The following is a 6258-nucleotide window of genomic DNA, read 5'->3' as shown; positions in this document are numbered from 1 at the left end:
CGTCATCCGCAACTGCCTGGGCCGCCGTGGGCGACAAGGCAGCTCGGGGGCGTCGGCGGCCAGCTCGTCTTCCCGCTCGTTGCCCTCCGGCCTAATGTGGCCTGGGACCCACTGCAGCCGCATGCGAACTCCCCGTTCAACCAGCCGTGCCACCTTGTCCCGCACGGCCCACACCGGGGGGAGCATGGGTCGCCCTCCCGGATCCGCAGTAGAGCCACCCGGCAGTCGCACAGCAGGGCGCAGCGCTCGGGGGAGGGGGGCAGCTCCAGCTCCAATAGCAGGTCCAGACCAAGACCAAGGATTACGCCCACCATTTCGGCCGTGGCGGATGACGCGGCGTAGTGCAACCGGGCCGCCTGGTGGCCTCCCCCAGCACTGCTGCCGCCGTGGCCGAACCCTGGCGCTGAAGCACGGAGCCGTCTGTGTAGACCACGGCGTGTGGTCCTCCAGGTCGCCCCACACGACGTCCTGGGCCAGCTGCAGCTGCCTGTAGTGCGACGCCGCCTCTTGCTGCGCAAGCCCGGGATCTCTACGTGCACCTCGGCAGGGGCATTGTCCTGGTGGCCAAGGGTTTAGGATTGGTTTAGTATTGCCACAAGCAATCCTACACGATTGCTTGTTAGATTCCGCCCGATATGAATAGCAGAAGTTTGTTCTCGCGGCATCTTTCTCCCGGGTTCGCCTATGCTCTGAACAACCTCATATCATCCTCCCACAAGCCTACCCTTCCTCAGCCGCCCTTTCCCTAGCGCCAGGCTCACCCCCATTCCCTCCCATCTCACCACGTTTCGCACCGCATACATCAGCGACCTGGTCCCACAAGCTTCCGCTCTGGCGGCACTGATCCCTCCATCCATCATTTCTAGTGGGCCGTAGCGTCGTCGAAGACAGTAGTCGTCCGTCGCCCCCCTCCTGCCCCGTAACTGCTCCCCGTGCACTCTCCGCTTCCATCCTCTACGCTCTTGCCCTCCGCTCTCGCTCCTCTCATTGTGAATCAATTGCAGGGTTCTTCAACTCAATTCAATTATTGCGCCTTCGTACTGCTTCCGCGCAATCTGTTGCGGCAGCCCGTTTCTTTTTCTTTTCGTTTGTTCCTTGCTCTGCTTGGAACAGCACGAGTGGGAGCTATGTTTCTTCAAGCGAAGCTTGTATTGACTCACTTGTATCGTGGAAGCTCGTGATGGTGTTCCAAAAAACCAAGCGCCCGAATCGAATCTGGGTCCCACGCGTTATGATAAGCGGACGTTTATTCGATTGGGCCATTCTGACATGGCATTCATATGCAAAGCGTTGGAGGTGATCCATGCGCTGCGTCGTCACCACGGACGCCGCCGTTGCTAGGCCGCACTGCATGCCGGGAAATGAGCGGCTAATTTGAAATGGGAGGGCTGCAGACTCGTGTCCCTGTTTACCGCGGCGCCTTTGGCACGGACGCTGCCGTGGAATCAAGGCCGCGCTGCATGTCGGGGAGGAGCGGCTGGTTTGAAAGTTGCCAATAAATATGGCGTGAAAGTAGAAATCCCAGTGGTAGTGGATATGTATATGATGAGGTGATTGCGTATGTTATTCTTTATCTGGTGAGTGTGGTATAGTTTTAAGATCGGGTCAAGCTCACCCGGTGGGTTGGGGGGGGGGGGGGGGGGTTGCGTCTGGTTTGGGTTGCGTCAGGGGTTGGGTTGGAGTTGTGCGGGGACCGGTTTGGGTTTTGTTAAGGGTTGGCTTGGGTTTTTGAGTTTTGGTTTGGTTTGGTTTCTACTGACTCGTGACAAGCTCAACATGCACACCTGTTCTATTTTGGGGAAGGGCTGGTTAGCTTTTTTGTACTTGCTTTTACCTCGCCCGAGCTGCAGCCTTCCTACGCCATTTTTAGGCCGTTTTTTTTTTTTTTCACTTGCTATGGTAAAAACCAGCTTAACCTGAATTCCTACCTAAAAAATGGGTACTACCGGTTATGTGCTTACATTTTTTCTCAAATGTGTTTGAAGTTTGCTTTGAGCATGTGTGACTACGCCACCAGATTTAGCATTTCGGGATGGCTCTGCCCATATAGTATACTCCTATTTGACGATATGCTCCAAATTTTTGCCGGAAGGCTGAATCGAGCGCCAGACAGAACAAATTTTCGTGTTTAGGTAGCCCAAGAGAGGCTATCGTCTTTTAAAAATTAAGGCGCTACCACTACAATGTAAAACGTCGTTCACTGCAGCACGGAATAATCTCGCACCGGAGGTGGGCGAAGGGGCGCCCACCTCCTGCCTCTGCAAAAAACAAATACGTGGTGAGTAACTCAAGTATGTTACTATAAATTACGCAAGGCGGCGCATCTCCCCGGAGGCGTCTGCAGTTTTCAGGACTGGACTCCACAATATTCAGCTGTTCGGCAAGATATGCGCACCTGCACACCCCGGCCTGGACGGGAATGAATGAGCGCACGACAGTGAGTGTGAGCGAACCACTTTATTTTGCCCGACACGGGGATGAGTGAAGAAGGGAGGAGGAGTCCTCTTCCGTAGTCCCTGCTCAGAGGGCGGCCGGGAGTCCTTTGGCCCCGGCCGCGTCTTCGGCTATGCCGCTCGAAGATTTTCTAATCGAGCTGGTGACGACCACCGCACGCATTGGCTTTGCTGTTCGAGCAGGTATCAGCTCGCGAGCCACAAAGACATCACTCACCATTACAGGTGGTGAGTGATGCCTTTGGGTACATTTAGCTACGAAGCACTGCAGGCTAGCTCATCGTACCCTCAGTAAATGGCAATCCATGGTTTGGCGACTTCTGCAAACGAACTCGTGCCCCGACCCGATTGCGTACAGTCACTGTTACCCCGGACAATATTGACAAGTGTCACCAGCGTAAGGATAGGGCAGACCTACCACACATGCTATGGGCCTGTACACAGGCGACGACGTCTGATCGCAACATCATTAGTGTAGAGCAATGGGAGACCGGATCACTCAGCTCCGACCCATGCGGATCAAGTCTGGGCCATTCAGCTGGCTGGAGACGCTGCTAGAGCCCAACGTCTCTTGGTCGCTGTCTAGGATTAATGGCTGTTACAAAACAAAGCTTCTCTCCCTGTTTCAAGCTGCCCCTGTCTCGTGGGACCAACCATTGCAGGCAAGCATTTCCGCTTCCGAATGGATTGGTTTCCATGGACCGAGCAGGCTGTTCTGAGGAAATAAATCTTATTAACCCTGCAAAGCCCAACGTATCATATAAGATACGCCATCTTTCAGATTTTTTACTCGCGCCTGGGCCTTTGGACAGCCAAGAAATGCCAACTGTATCATTTCTGATGCCTCCTAAGCCTTTTTCAAGAAACTACAGCTCGATAACTGGCCCCATAGAGTCCCAAGTACAGTTTGAAAGATGTATTCCTCCATCGTAAGCGCGCCCGGCAGGTCTACGCCTACATTCAATGGGTGTATGATATACACTTCTTAAAGGAGCCATGAAGAGAAAACACAAGTTTGGTTCATTCAAAAGATTGTGTCGTTAGAATCATACTGACACCACTTTTAACGTAAACTTCGCTCAAATAAGCTACATAATTAGGAAAAACGGGAATGGTCATGCGACCCACCAGCTCATTTCCCGCAACAGAACCTATGTCGTCACATGGGCTAAGCTCTGCGATTGGCGGAGGCTGGCAGAAGCAGACGCAAATTAGGTAGAGCTTACAAACTAGACGAACGAGCGATTTGCGCTTAAATTTAGGGCACATTCTTTACAAAGCAATAAGAATGATGGGACAAACAGTGGAAGTTACGAAAGCACATGTAAACATAGAAGTACTGATGCGTTCTGCTGCTTGTACTGCGCACTGCATGCTTTGGTTTAGCTGCACAGCATACGGGGATTGGGGTTGTCTCAGACGACACTGGCCGATTGACGCAAGCAACGGTGTCTTACGTGACCCCATTTGTCGAGCGAGCACTGTTTCAGGGAACGAATATTTTCTCCCAGAACAAAAACAAGCCAGGTTTAAATGCGGGCAAAAACAAACCAAACGTTTGCCACGGTATGGTGGCGCCATCTAGGTTACAGAACGTAAAGAAACGCGGGAACAAACCAACACCGCTTACAGGGTGGAGACAACCTTTGAACGGTCCCGTGCCGCCGCAATTGGGCCAACGGGCTCAACGCGTTATTCTTTTCGTTTCCCACGAGACCTAGCAACGCGAAACAGACAATATGATTCAAACTTCTTCAGTAAACCGCGTTGCGGCGATAATTTTAGCGCGGTTTTGACACAATGACTTGCTTCGGCGGCGAGCGAGCAACCGAATATGGCGGCGCCAGCGTTACGTGTCTCTACCCTGTACGGCGGATGCGTGAATGAAGGCACTCTAGGCTGCAGAGCGGTCGGTTCCCGTGATGTCACTTGGCACCACGAAAACGCACGATTGAGCGGGAAAATCAAAATTTTAACCTAAATTGTTTAATTTCTCAGTGAATAAAGCACCGTTTGTATCCGGACAAGCGCTGGGGGCACTATAAAACACGAAATCTTTCGAATAAAACCAACTTGTATTTTCTCTTCATGGCTCCTTTAAGGGGTATATGGTTATATACTTACTTTATATGTAGGTATACAGATAACTACATGTAAATGTGTAAATTGGTATATGCTATATATATATATATATATATATATATATATATATATATATATATATATATATATATATATATATATATATATATATATATATATACACGGTCGCGCGTCCACTTATAACGATACTGTTTATAACAATATATCGGAGATAACGATGAACAGATATGGCCCCGTCAACTTTTATTTTTCTGTGGTAAAATAATCCGCTTATTACAATGTTCCAGTGCCACGATATCGGATATAACGATTCAATTCGGTGATATTGTGCACCAAAAGTGCAACAGTGACGACTCTAATGACACGGGTACGCAGCCTACTCAGGTAGTATCTTCGTAGGAGGCCCAATGCGTGACAAAGTCCCTCGGGGACTTCGTTTCCGCCAAGGACATTTACCTCAGCTAGGTGAAGCACCTATAGTTGCTCTTGGAAAATATTTGCGCTAGCTTCACACGCGGCAAACAAAGGTGACCGACTGTGGCTTCTTTTCCGCAAATTAGTAGTAGTACGACCTTGCTGGCACGCGAATAAGATGTTTTGAGGTCTGTTCCGTCTTTTTATTTCGCAACCAGCTTATAACAATTATCGGTTATACTTACGGAATTTCCTTGTCACTTGGATATTGTTATAAGTGGACTAGACTATATATATGAGGCACCCAGACTCCATGAAGCTCTCCGACAGAGACATTTCCCCTCATTTGCCAAAAAAATAAAACTCTCTCTCTCTCTCTCTCTCTCTCTCTCTCTCTCTCTCTCTCTCTCTCTCTCTCTCTCTCTCTCTCTCTCTCTCTCTCTCTCTCTCTCTCTCTCTCTCTCTCTCTCTGCGGGCGTCCGCTAAAGCGCTAAACGTATTCTTCATTAAATACGCGCATTCACCAGTTCCACTGTCGGATTTTTGTACTGAAGAAGAGGAAAAGTTGTTCTTATACCAGAAACAGTGCATAAAATTGTTTTTGTGCGTACGTTTCTATTTTTTAGATTTCTATTTTTGTATCTCCCGATCTTTTAAAACGTTCTTTGACCAATTAGCTCTATTTACACTACTTGCACGGATAAGTGAGTGAACTTCTCATATTTTGACCATATGCAGGGCGTTCATGTTTGCTACTATTTCGCAATTTTTTGTTTAGGTTTCGGTTGAATTGTATTAGCTTTTTTAGAGGCTTTCCTATTGTATTGGTCGTGTAAAAGAGGCATACTTGATATAATTCGCTTATCTTAGTTATTTTTACTTTTGTGTCTGCGTTTTGATTTACTTAAGGCAATTGTCCCTATTATACCGATAAATGTGTTTTCACTAATATGCACTTCTGAGAAAATGCAGGGTGTTACGCAGATTATGATGTTTCCTTCTTTCATATTTCAATTTGCTTTTTTATTGATTGGAAAACATTGACTGGTCATAAATGGGGTGACTTTCTTATTCCCGATATCCGCGAGGCAGCACAGCAACCTGAGCGCTAGTGATGACGCTTTTTTTGGGGGGGAAGGGGGGGGGGGGGGGTGGGGGGGCTTCACCGTGAGAGGACGGTGCACGCATACATTTTATAAATTTTTATTTTATATTTATTGCAATTTTACACATTTATTCTTGTTGTTTTTTCTAATTCCCTTAGTTCAATTGTCTCCCTTTACGCTAG

This window comes from Haemaphysalis longicornis, unplaced genomic scaffold, assembly GCF_048455015.1.
Source record: "Haemaphysalis longicornis isolate Haplotype H1 unplaced genomic scaffold, Haemaphysalis longicornis Haplotype H1 scaffold_3, whole genome shotgun sequence".
NCBI lineage: Eukaryota > Metazoa > Arthropoda > Arachnida > Ixodida > Ixodidae > Haemaphysalis > Haemaphysalis longicornis.
Note: the sequence above shows the minus strand (reverse complement) of the source record.